This window comes from Magnolia sinica, chromosome 1 (assembly GCF_029962835.1).
Source record: "Magnolia sinica isolate HGM2019 chromosome 1, MsV1, whole genome shotgun sequence".
Taxonomy (NCBI): Eukaryota; Viridiplantae; Streptophyta; class Magnoliopsida; order Magnoliales; family Magnoliaceae; genus Magnolia; species Magnolia sinica.
The window spans coordinates 88,454,499-88,468,764 of NC_080573.1; the positions used below are offsets into that span (position 1 = coordinate 88,454,499).

At 40.3% G+C, this 14,266-nt stretch overlaps 1 non-coding gene across 1 annotated transcript; it reads right to left on the reverse strand.

The window, feature by feature from the left end:
- Positions 1 to 1,545: 1,545 nt before the first annotated feature.
- On the reverse strand, positions 1,546 to 1,652 carry LOC131222726 (small nucleolar RNA R71). The gene has a single exon (XR_009160170.1). It is a non-coding gene; the product is annotated as a small nucleolar RNA R71 (small nucleolar RNA).
- Between the last annotated feature and the right edge of the window lie 12,614 nt (positions 1,653 to 14,266).

Here is a 14,266-nt window from a genome sequence, read left to right on the forward strand (position 1 = left end):
AATTCATATACCTTTCATCTCATGAAGACTAGATCAAGTAAGTTCAGTTTGATTTCCATGATTCTTGATGCAGGCATAAGATCTCCTTGATCTCTACAAGTGGATCCTCTGAATCCCTAGTTTCCTTCCTCGGAATTCCTTAAGTTTTAGATTAGTATTTCACCATTATTCATCAATTTATATTTGACTTCGATTTCATCTTAGGCTATTTCTATTTCTACCTAGTTTCAGATAACGTACAGGTTTCAGTCCCTTGGGATTCGACCTCGGTCTCACCGAGTTTATTACTACATCACAACCCTATACTTGGGGAGTGAACAAGTTTTTGGCACCGTTGTCGAGGACTGACGGTTGCGATTCTCTGAAATTAATTAGGTTTAGATTAGTTTAAGATTAGAATTTGACTAACTTTAGTCCTAGATTTTTATTTGATTTCTAGAACTAACTTGTTTTCCTGTTTTGTAGGATCCTGACATAAGTTTCTAAATTGGTAATTCCTTCCTAATTTCTCTACTTTTTCTACTTTTAAAATTAGGGTTTAAATTTTAGAAATTTTCTAATTCTAGTATTTTCCTATTTGTAGGAAATAGTTTATTTTTAAAAACTTTCCTCTTTTGTTTTTAGAAACTAGGTTAGTTATTTCCCTTTTTTAGAAACTAAATTTCCTATTGTGTAGGATTTTAAGGTAGAAATTTCTAATTCGATAAGTTTTCTCTCTACTTTCTATTTTTCCATTCTCTTTTAGTAATTTACTTTCTAGTTTAGGACTTTCTTCTTTTAAAAACTAGTTTACTTCTATCTTTCTTTTTAAGGATTTTCTAATTCTAGACCTTCTCTTTAAAAACTGACTTGTTTGTTTTCTTTTGCAAGTCTTTAACTTAGGGACTTCAATTTGGTAATTTCCTTCCAACTCTCTCTTTCTTTCTAGATTTTCTTTTCCTTTCTTAGGATTAGGTTTCGAACTTGATTGAGGGCTGTGAGTGTTTCATGCCCAAGTGGGCCCGTGACAACACTCGTCATCTCTTGACTGAAGGAGGATTGGTTGAGGGGTTGACTATCCATCGCAGGACTAGACACCACTCGAAATCCCCTGAGTTAGTTGAAGTGATGGCTGAAAACCAACCTCTTCTACCCCAACCTAGGGTGGAGGACATTCAGGATGAGAATGAGGTGTATCAAGCACCCCCGCCACGTACTTTACGAGATTATTTACAACCAGCGGGGGTGAGTACGCCCTCATGCATGATTTTTCCTGAAAATACAGGACATATGGACATCAAGCCAGGGGTTATCCAACTCCTTCCTAAGTTCCATGGGCTCGAATCTGAAGAACCATATCTACATTTGAAAGAGTTTGATGAGATTAGAGCCACCTTATATTTTCAAAATGTGTCTGAGGACACAGTCAGGCTGAGACTCTTTCCTTTTTCCTTAAAAGAGAAGGCTAAGACGTGGTTACATTCACTGCGTCCTAGATCCATTGGCACATGGAATGATAAGCAAAGGGAATTTATAAAGAAATTCTTTCCACATCATAAAACGATTACCCTTAGAAAAGCAATCATGAACTTCACCCAAAAGGAGGATGAAATATTTTACCAATGTTGGGAAAGGTTCAAGGATTTGGTCGGTTCATGCCCACAACACGGCTTTGAAACGTGACGCATTATAAATTTTTTCTATGATGGACTGACATCTTCCATGTGCCAAATGGTTGAGATAATGTGTAACGGAGAATTCATTAATAAAAATGTTGACGAGGTATGGGAGATTACCTCAATAGTCTTGCTGAAAAAACACAATCATGGGACTATTACCCAAAGTCAAATACCACGTCCAGGCCGACTCAATTAAAGGAGAAAGGTGGATTGTATCTCTTGAAAGAAGAGGATGATCTCAAGTGTAAAGTGAATACGCTCATAAGGAAAGCTAAGGCCATGGAAGGAAAGAAGGATAAGGTTAATGAAATTGTTTACGACATCTGTGATTGTAACATTCATACAACTAAAAATTGTCCTACAATACCCGCCTTTCGAGAAGTGTTGAATGAGCAATCCAATGCCGTAAATAATTATCAAAGACCTTTCAATGGACCAACCTCTAATATGTATAATCCTGGTTGGAAAAATCATCCAAACTTTAGTTGGAGAAATGGACAAACTGCTACCCCTCAAAGTTTCTTCAATCAAAATCCAAATCAGGGGAAACCTCAAGAAGAACCGGTTCAAAACTCCATACAAGAGTTGACCCATGCAATGTGAGACTTTATGTAAAAGATGGATTCACGTATGACGGTTATAGAAAAGGGGATGCTTCCTGCATAACCGCTCCCCAATCCTAAACCGCAATACGAGATAAGTGATCCCAGCTCTTCAAATCAAATGGGGCACGCTAAATCCATCACCACTCTTAGGAGTGGAAAGATCATTGATAAAACCCTTCCGGTTAGGCCCGAAAAGCCTCAAGAACCAGAAGAGGACAACAATAATGGATCTAGTAAGGCCCCACAAAAATTAGAACCGAAACTTCTAGAAAAGCCAGTTGCTCCATTTCCCCAACGGTTGGTCGCACCAAAACCTCTCTCTAACTCTCAGGATATCCTAGAGGTGTTGAAACAAGTGAAAGTCAACATTCCTGTACTTGATGTCGTAAAACAGATACCTTCATATGCCAAATTCCTGAAAGACTTATGCACGACCAAACGACGGCAGAATATTCAAAACAAGATCTTCTTGACCGAGAAAGTGAGTGTTATCCTAAAGCAAGACGTGCCACAAAAATTCAAAGATCCCGGTAGCCCAACCATATCATGTGTAATCGGGGATCATCGAATTGATCGTGCACTTCTTGACTTAGGAGCGAGCGTCAATTTGATTCCCTACTCGGTGTACAAACAATTAGGTTTGGGTGAATTAAAACCCACCCTAACCACACTACAACTTGCTGATCGCTCTGTCCGTGTACCAAGAGGGATAATTGAGGATGTGTTGGTCTAAGTTGATAGATTTTATTACCCTGTAGATTTTATCATCCTGGACACAGAACCCATCAATAACATAAGCACTCAGATTCCCGTCATTCTGGGTCGCCCATTCCTTGCCACTTCAAACGCAATTATCAATTACAGGAATGGTGCCATGACTATGTCTTTTGGGAATATGACATTGGAGTCAAACATTTTTTTCAGTAACGGCATAAACTTAGAGGATGATGACGATTTTCACGATATTAACATGATTGACTCTTTAGTGGAAGATACGACACCTCTGACCTTATCCTCTAACCCTCTAGAGACGTGCCTGGGCCACTCTCATGATTTTGATGATGACATGATTAGGGAGACGTGTGCCTTGCTTGATACTGCATCGGTACTTGAAGTTAACCGGTGGAGGCCACAATTTGAAGAGTTACCTCAAACTGATGTAGTGCCTCTACCGTCTAACCTCAAGCCACCAAAGCTTGACCTAAAACCTTTGCCCTCTGATTTGAAATATGTCTATTTAGGTTAAGATGAGACATACCCGGTGGTGATCTCTGCCCACCTGAAGAAAGAACAAGAGAGTATGCTGATATTTACTCTCATTGAGCATAAGGGAGCCCTTGGATGGACGATAGCGAACCTTAAGGGAATCAACCCCTCGATTTATACTCACCGCATTTATCTTGAGGATAATGCTAAGACCGCTCGGCAATCACAACGTAGACTAAATCCAAACATGAGGGAAGTGGTTAAGGCCAAGGTTCTTAAACTATTAAATGTGGGAATCATATACCCCATATCCGATAGTCAATGGGTGAGTCCAACTCAAGTGGTTCCTAAGAAGTTCGGGATCACCATCGTAGCCAATGCTAATAATGAACTCGTGCCAACTAGAGTTACTACTGGTTGGAGAATGTGCATTGACTACAGGAAGCTGAATACCGTCACGAGGAAGGACCACTTTCCTTTGCCCTTCATTGATCAAATCTTGGAAAGGCTAGCTGGTCATTCCTATTACTGTTTCCTTGACGGGTATTCGGGCTACAATCAGATTGAAATAGCCCTTGAGGACCAGGAAAAGACTACATTTACATGTCCCTATGACACTTTTGCCTACAGAAGGATGCCATTCGGATTATGTAATGCCCCTGCTACCTTTTAGCGATGTATGATGAGTATCTTTTCTTACATGGTGGGAAAATATCTAGAGGTCTTTATGGACGATTTCTCTGTTTTTGGTTCATCTTTCAGCAAGTGCTTAGAGAGTCTTAAATGTGTGCTGAAAAGATGTGAAGAGAAGAACTTTGTACTTAATTGGGAGAAGTGTCATTTCATGGTTCATAAGGGAATTGTCCTTGGACATATTATCTCGTCCAAAGGAATCAAGGTGGATAAGGCAAAAATTGATCTTATCTCTAACTTACCTCCGCCCAAGAACATCAAAGATGTGCGATCCTTCTTAGGACATGCAGGGTTTTATAGACAATTCATAAAGGACTTTAGTCTCTTCTCTCGTCCCTTATGTAATCTTTTGCAAAAGGACACACCATACGAGTGGACTGAACAATGCCAGGAAACTTTCACCAAGCTTAAGGGCATGTTAACCACTGCACCTATCATGCAACCACCTGATTGGAACCTTCCTTTTGAGCTTATGTGTGACGCTTCTGATTATGCTCTTGGAGCGGTTCTAGGCCAGAGAAAAGATAAGAGGCCGTACGTCATTCATTACGCAAGTAAAACTTTAAATTCTACCCAAGTGAACTACTCAACTACGGAAAAGGAACTCCTAGCCGTAATGTTCGCTTTAGATAAATTTAGGTCCTACTTGATCGGATCTAAGATCATTATCTACACAGATCATGCAGCACTTAAGTATCTTCTTTCTAAGAATGATTCTAAGCCCCGCCTGATACGATGGATCCTTCTACTCCAAGAATTTGATTTGGAAATTAAAGATAAAAAGGGAGTAGAAAACGTAGTAGCTGATCAACTTTCTCGCCTTAATACCTTTGATTCCCTTGAGGCGACCCATATCAATGACATGTTCCCTGATGAACAATTGTTCAGAGTCTCCCATTCACCTTGGTTCGCTGATATTGCTAATTATCTTGCCACAGGTTCCATATCGACACATTAGACTGCGCAAGATAAGAAGAAATTTTTCACCAAGGTGCGCAACTTTTTCTGGGACGATCCATATTTGTTTAAATATTGCTCAAACCAAATCCTGAGGAGATGTGTGCCAGACAATGAGCATCAGAGTGTCATCTCTTTCTGTCCCTCACAGGCCTGTGGTGGTCACTTTTCTACTAAAAAGTCTACGGCCAAGATTTTACAGTGTCGCTTTTATTGGCCCACTATGTTCAGGGACACTCATGAGTTTTGCAAGGCTTGTGAGCGTTGTCAAAAATTGGGAGCATTATCCCGTCGAAATATGATGCCTTTGATTCCCATCCTTATCATAGAAGCATTTGACTATTGGGGCATCGATTTCATGGGACCATTCCCCCAATCATTTGGATATTTGTATATTTTGCTCGCTATAGATTATGTCACTAAATGGGTTGAAGCAATTCCGTGCTGAAATAATGACCATCGCACGGTCATTAAATTCTTAAAAGAGAACATCCTTTCGCGATTCGGGACGCCTCGAGTCATCATTAGTGATGGGGGCTCACACTTTTGTAATAGACCATTCGAGAGCTTAATGAAGAAATACGGTATCTCTCATAAGGTGAGCACCCCATACCATCCACAGACAAGTGGACAAGCTGAGATTTCCAATAGGGAGATTAAACATATCCTAGAGAAAACGGTTAACCCTAATCGTAAGGATTGGTCAATCCGATTAACCGATGCCTTATGGGCATACCGTACTGCTTTCAAAACTCCTATTGGAACGTCTCCCTTTAGACTTATCTATGGGAAAGCTTGTCACTTGCCTGTGGAGTTGGAACATAAAGCGTACTGGGCGATCAAAAATCTGAATTTCAATCTGGACAACGCTGGCTCGCTACGTAAACTTCAATTAAATGAACTTGAAGAAATCCGGAACGATGCGTATGAGAACTCAAGAATTTACAAAGACAGAATGAAGGTGTTTCATGACCAACGTATTCTATGAAAATTATTCACACCTGGTCAGAAAGTCCTTTTGTATAATTCTCGATTACATCTCTTTCCTGGTAAGCTTCGATCTCATTGGACTGGCCCTTACATTGTGGTCACTGCGTATCCTCATGGGGCCGTTGAGATAAGAGATCCTGACAATGGCAAGGAGTTTAAAGTAAATGGACATCGCTTAAAGCCATTTGTCGAGAAATTTGATTCAGAGGACATGTCCATACCTCTGAATGATCCTGTTTACCAAGATTGATCTCCTAGTCTGATGGAAGTATAGGTAGGTTTCCTATTTTCATAGGACTAGGATAGTTTCCTGTATACTATTTTAGGATAGACGGTAAACTTAGCGCTCCTGGGAGCCAAACCAGCTTTTCATTCTGTTTCATTTTCCTAATTAGTTAGTTCAATGTTTGTGGGTAACATTGCTGCAAACCCTCACGAGACTACAACTCGTCCACTAGGGGCAACCTAGGGGTTTAAAGACTTGTTGCATATGCTAAATGCAATCGAGAGTACCTGTGAAAGTGGTATAGGTAGGATTTTATTTTTATTTTTGTTGGTTTCTCTCTTGTGCTGACCCGCTCTTACATAGAAATCTATGGAAAGCCTCTTGATTCTTTCGTTCAGGTATTATCATCCCATCACTTCTCATTTACTTTCGTTGTCCCATGTGCATTGCATGCTTATTCTTTTACATTGAGGACAATGTAGACTTTTGGTTGGGGGTGGGAGATTTGGTCACCTTATCAGTACTTTTTCGATCTTGACCAAATTGTGAAAAAAATTTAAAATTTTTCTGAAAATCCTTGTGAATTCGATGTGATTTTGACGATCATCATTGATTTGGAATTATAAGATATGGGTGTTGTGGATTTACGTCTCGTGGATTTAGCTGTCTGATAGATTCCATGGTTGAGTTCAAATTATCAATCCATGATTAGAGGCTTTAAACATTGATTGAGTCATGAATTCTTAGAACACATCTCGCTTGCACATTAAGGTTTCAGTTCGATATTAAAGGATTAACTTGGTAATCACTAAACATGAAAGGAACCAGCTTGGGAAATTGAATGGATTGGGCGAACAGTCTTTACCATAGGTTTGCTCCCTATGTGTGAGGATTCGATTCCCCATGGATGACATTTGAAAAAGGAGTTGGGTGTACAGTCTTTACCTTAGGTTTGCTCCCTATAGGTGAGGATTTGATTCCCCTCCTTGGCGTTACCTTTACTAGAAAAATCAAAAGCTGAAAAAAATGAAAAGATAATCTGTGAGGCAAGTTTTGGTTTAAGTTTTGGTTATCATGAATTATCTTGTTGGTTATTAATGATATCCTGAATTAAAGAAGTGAATTTTAACAATGATAAGCCGAGAGTACACTATACACTCACGGAACTCAATGTTTAGAATTTTTCTAATTGATGGAGTAATACTTTGAACTTGATTATGAAGTTTACCGTGCGCTTGAGTCTACAAGAAAGTAATAACTAACATTCATGAATCTTAGAATTCTCGTATCTGGGTTTTTCAAAATATCACTCGGTTCCACAGGAATTGTTTCTTAATTCTCAACTTATTTTTTCGCATACTTTGCTCAGGACTAGCAAAATGCTGATTGGGGGTTGTGTCGAGGGTCAAATATTGCATATTAGACCCCGGTTATTACCTGAATTACGAACATGATACTGTTTTAATGGGCTATTTTAATCTTGTTTGTGATGCAAGGAGAATTGATGAGCATGGATTGAAAAGGATGCTAAAGGTATAGATTTGACGCTCTGTCATCACCAAGGCATTGGACGGGACTCCGTGGGACCAAGATTAAGGATTTACACACCAGAGATCAGAGAAATTCCAGTCACTCACTTCAAACAGGCCTGAAAGGCATCTTGTAACGACCTTGGAATTTTTGTGCTAATCTTTCCTTAAGTAGTTATTTTTGGGGTAATGAGCGCTATACTCAATTGCTTATGAAATTCGCATAAATCACTTTAAATTGTATCTGCATGGCTCTAAACCTGTAGATTAGTTAGCGCTACGTTACTCTGAAACCTAGGATCCATCGCTAAATCCAGTTGTTCTGGGGAATTTTTGGAAGTTCCGGATCGGACCTGGACCGCACGTCGAAAGTCCGATAGTGATGATCTTAGGCTATTGCGGTCACCGAGTTGGGCTTGACCATCTCCTCAAAAATCAAGTCCATGTGATGTTCTGGGTCGATTTGTTTGAGCTCAGAGTGAAGAGTGTGAGAACGGTTGGAATTTATTAAGTTTTTATGAAATCTGAGTTGTGTCGCTTACGCGACGATTTTAAGTTATCTGACCATTGGATTCTGACCCAATTTCACCCTCTGATCAGGATAGTTGGCCCAGGCATATCCTAGTGCTTGTGGACCTGATCGAGATTCCGTGACCGTTGAATTGAGTGTGGTCCGCCACGGCTGATCTGAAGAGCCGGTCGGTATGAAAACTCAGCTTGACCTAGATCCATGGTCAAGGAGCTTAAGTCCGACCTTTCGTGGTTATAGTCCCACCAGAAGTACTTCGTTGGATCGAGAAAGGCATGCTTTGGTTATAACCTAAGTATACCTTGTCCCTGGGGTTATTTTCATCAAATATAGGCCTATTTATAGTCCTTAAACCCTAGCCCTCTTTTCCATACGAATTTTCTCTAACCCTTGCTTGGAAAGAGAGTGGAAAAGAGAGAGAAAGTGAGAGAGATAAGTTGGTGAATCATCTTGGATTCTTCTTTGTTCTTCTTCATCTTCGAACCTTCACTTTGAATCGTTCTTCTGACGATTCTGAGTTCTTTTGGGGTAAGTTAACCTAACCCTAACCTATATTAGAGCTTAGATTAGTTTTGGAGTTGTTGTATCTCATTTCTATCCTTGTCTTAGGGTATTCTTTCGCCGTTGACGAAGACAACTCGTCTAAATTAGTTCGGTGTTCATTCCTTGCTTAAGGTGCGGACTTTAAGTGTATAGGTTATGGTTTTCAAGGCTTTCAATGCGAGTTAGTGATTTATTCTTGTTATGGATGAGATTCTGCATGCCAAATGTTGTGTTTACGTTGCTTTCCTGTTATGCATGTGTTATATTGAGATTTGTGTATTCTATGTGTATGTATAAAGTACCGTATATGTATAAAATATGCACCTGTGGTTGCCATAATTATTTGTCATGTATGTATGCTAGATGTGTGTATGACAACTCCTTGGTAAAAGGAATTGTCTAAATGCATGTATTTCAACATACGTCATGTATGTTGTTCCATGTATGCTAAGTGTTTGTAGAAATGCATGAATGATCTAAAGTGTAATTTATTACACTAATTGCGGGCGTTGAGAAGTGATTCTCAACACTCCTATTGATGTCCATGATTTCCTTTATGCAAGTTACATTCCATGTTATTTAAATTCAAGCACTATTTGTGCTTACACTTATGTTAAGTTGATATTCTTCAGATGCGTATGTACCATGATTTGAGTTGTTGTTCCTTTACTGTTCTACATTCAATACAATTATCTGTTGTAGTGTAATGTGTATGGGACTATGCACTAGTCCAGAAAATCGGTAATTGACCCTATGTTCGTGGCTGAGATTGGTTTCGCCACGTAGGACGTATTAGACGAGCCGTATTAGAGTTGTTGGCAGTGGTTTGGCCACACGGAGTGTTTGCGCACTCTATGTCGCTCAACTCAACGTACGCTCGTGCTAGTCGAGTTCGTCAAGTAACCCGATTGTCTGATGTATGTTCACCATGTATGGACGCTACTGCTTGAATCTAGGGTACCGAACTTACCAGTGTAATCCTATTAACCATGGTACCTTAATCCGCTAAGATTCATGAGCCGGACATGGTGGTATGGGACACCGTGGTCCAGCTGTCGGCCTACGCTGGGGTGACGAGCCTCCCCGTAGTGACCAGTGAGCAACTAAACTCGTGAGCCGATTATGGTGGTATGGGACACTATATTCGTGCTGTCGGCCTACATTGATTGGTGACGAGCCCTCTGTAGTGACCTCGAGCATACCTGGATACCGCAAGGAGGTGACGAGTCGAACTGTGGTAGTAAAGGTATGAAAGGCGTGCATTGATTGGTGACGAGCCCTTTGTTACGACCTCAACTATATAATCGTATGAGATGTCTAGGATTGACGACCCTATAATGGATCACTGTTTGGATGATAACATGAGGAAGGTATCTTAGCTTCCCAATCCTGCTGTATGAAATGGACTAATAATAACTTGGTAATCATATCTATGCATCGCATTTGCATGTGCTTTGTAGATGTGGCGCACTTTGAGGCGATGTCATGCGTAACGTAAGATGAAGATGCTGAGGGTGTACGCGTGAGAGCACGCATCATTTTGCATACATCCTTGCATTAACAAGAGTACTTAGGATTTATTTAATTGTTCTACTTTATCATTACTATTTGATTGAACTGATAACATGTTAACCAGTGCCTTATTGTTCCACTGAGTTGATCACTCACTCCCACGTTTCTGGGGCGGTGTTAAACACCCACCAGACTCTGTCTTAGGTTCTGATGTTGCAGATGTGGATGCGACTTCTGAGGCAGAGCGGGAGATGGATGATGATGAGGCTGCCTTCTCTTATATGCAGTTTTCAGACGGGTTCAAGCGAGCCTTGGTCTGATGCGTGGGATCTCTGGGATTATTTTTGGGAATTTAAATGATGTAACTTGATACTTATAATTTTGTTAAGTAACACTTTCATACGACCTGGCTTGTATATGTACTTCAGGGATTTACACTTGTACACATATTTTCTATAAGTCTTCCGCTTGCTTTATTCACTTATCCCTGAATCATATCTGTGTTTTGGCTTAATCTATTCCATGTTTTATGCACTAATACAGTCAACATACATCCATCATTAAATATGTTGCATAAGTGATGTTTTGGAACTCGGGAGCTGAGTTATGCTCGACCCCCGAATTTCAGGGCGTTACACATCTATAGTGCTAAATCATGGGGTTCCCACCATCTGATTGGCTCCGAACTTTATATGAGGCCTGATGATCATGAATTAACCATACACATCGATTTTCATCCATTGGATCCTTGTGGAAGTGGCTCAACAGTCAGATCAACCCAAAAACCATTGATTTTGGTCACACCTGAGATCTAGATATTCTTCAAACTGGACCTAGACAGCTTAAATGAGATGAGAAAAGGAATGGACAGATCGGATCTTTCACAAGCATCACACTGAGTCCCACCTTGAATGACATGTGCAAGTGCACATGTGCACTAGCAGTGCACCGAACCAATTCAAGTGGTCATATGACCTTTGACCGATTGAATCCAAGTTAAAAATGGAAATTTTCATTTTCTTATTTTCGCGCCCTGCGAAACGCTCGAACAGAGCATCGTGGTTGGAGTCTATGGACCACGATCATGATCTTCATGATCGATCAGGACCATCCACTGGAATCGGACGAACGTACTGCCTTAAACCATGAAAACTATGCCAGGGATGAAACCGGAGATCGCGCTCACCATGTTGAACGTCTGATGATCGCCACATGATCAATCAAGGTGGACCGTAGCAAAGACGATCCAAACCCGACCATATCTGAATGAATTTTTGTGAAGCTTCCAATGGACGGATTGGATTTCTCAGAAAAGCCCGATCATGAGCCCCACCATCAACACAGCAGTAAGAATGAGGGCTCTGTTGCGCGCGTCCAAGACCCGATGATTCGGGGCCGTTCTGCACTCATGGCCAAGATCGGTCCGACGACCCTGGCCGCCCAAACCTTTCATATAGGGCTGCTGATCACCCTCAAGGAGGCTGACTAGAGTAGATCATGCAATCAGCTCCTCGTTACGCCTTTACTCGTTGCACGCAAGAATATTCTGAATCCGCTGCTGCGTAACCTTACGCACGAAAACACCAACTTCTACGTAAGCTTCACCGCCTCTCGTGCGTAAGGAACCGACTCCAGCCAGGACTTCCTCCCGCCGACCGTCCTACTATTAAAGAGACAAGAGAGATGAGAGAACGGAGGTCGGAGGGAACGTGAAAAGTGAGCAGCGAAGGTTGGAACGTGGCTGCACATGAGCAAGGCTTGGGCTGGACCTGGTTTTTCTTTTTTCTTTTCTTCTTCTTCTTTTGTTTATTTTGAATTTAGCCTAATCATGCCCGTGATCGGCTAAACCTCTTAGCTAGGGCTAAGAGGGGAAGCTTGTAGTCTGATGGGAGAGACTTTGCTTGTGCCTATTGTTTAGACTGACTGATGTTGATTTTTGTTCAAATTAAAAGGAATACTTTCAGTTATTTTTAATGGTCTATTGTGACTGAAATTACAATAGATCTGCGATGGTTTTGAGTATTTCTTCCTCCTTTTGATGTTTATGACGTCAGGAAGCCCTGTTGTTCACCATCGTCTTATGGGCATGGTTGGATGACGGTATCCTTCCTAACTTTCATGCATTATTGATTGGTTGGTAATTAGTTTAATTCTATTGTTTGCTTTGTCTCCTGGGCATAGTTTGATGATGGAACCCATTCTAATTCATATACCTTTCATCTCGTGAAGACTAGATCAAGTAAGTTCAGTTTAATTTCCATGATTCTTGATGCAGGCATAAGATCTCCCTGATCTCTACAAGTGGATCCTCTGAATCCCTAGTTTCCTTCCTCTAAATTCCTTAAGTTTTAGATTAGTATTTCACCATTATTCATCAATTTATATTTGACTTCGATTTCATCTTAGACTATTTCTATTTCTACCTAGTTTCAGATAACGTACAGGTTTCAGTCCCTTGGGATTCGACCTCGGTCTCACCGAGTTTATTACTACATTACAACCCTATACTTGGGGAGTGAACAGGATACTTCTTCTATAACTAATTTTTTTATAAATGATTTTAGTGTCTGACCATTTACTATGAATACATTACCGTTTTTAGGATTCACAACCTCCACGGCCCCATATGGATAAATAGTCTTTACTATGAATGGACCTTTCTATCTAGATCCCATTTTTTTAGGAAAAATATAGACGAGAATTATTAATGAGGACTTTCTAAATTAATTCAAATGTTTTCTTGAAAATGTTCTTATCATGGAATACTTTCATTCTCTCCTTATATACTTTTGCATTGTCATACGCGTCTTTCCTAATTTCTTCAAACTCCATAAGATGGAGTTTACGTAGCGTGCTAACTTTATCAATGTCAAAATTGAACTTCTTTATGGCTTAGTATGCCTTATATTACAATTCCACTAGTAAGTGACAAGCTTCCCAAAGACAAGTTTATAGAGACATATTCCAATATGAGTTTTAAAAGCAATCCTACAAAATAGATGTTAGTTAATCAATTAAGTACTTTAAATGCATGAAAATTAATGCAATTGAGATGATAAATGCGATATATTTAGATGTTATCAACCTACTACCTAAAAAGAAACCGATAGGTTGTAAATGGGTGCACTACCAAAAAAGTGACCAAAGGCTACAGACTATAGAGGTCTATGGCTACGACTTTAATTCGTAGCTAATTAGTTACAGATATAATCCGTAGCTAAAACTTACTTAATCTGTAACTAAAGCATACCTCCCAATAGGACTTTATTAGAGACTGATGATGCTTAAGGGGCTCCATGGGGCCAATTGCAATATATTTATTTTATCTAATCAGTCCATCAAATTTGAAATATTACTTTAGTGGATGAGCCCAATAATTAGAAAGATCAAAAGTCTAAGTGGACCACACCATGAGAAAGAATGAAAAAATAAATTTATATCGTTAATATGTGGTGTGGTCCACCTTAATCTTAGATCTGACTCATTTTTTAGATAAATCCTAAAAATGCGTCATTAAAATGAATGGACGGAGTGGATAATTAACATACACAATGGTGGGCCCCACACGTCTTAAAATAAATCACCCCTAAAATTCGTTCGTGCACCTCTCCCACGCACCCCATTTCACAAAAGTAAATCTCTCTCTCTCTCTCTCTCTCTCGCCCACCCGCAACTCACCCTCCCTCGCCCTCTCTCTCTCTCTCTTACCCACCCGTGACCCTCCCTCGTCCTCTCTCTCTCTCTCTCTCTCTCTCTCTCTCACCCACCCGCGACCCTCCCTCGCCCTCTCTCTCTCTCTCTCTCGCATTCAGCCCTCT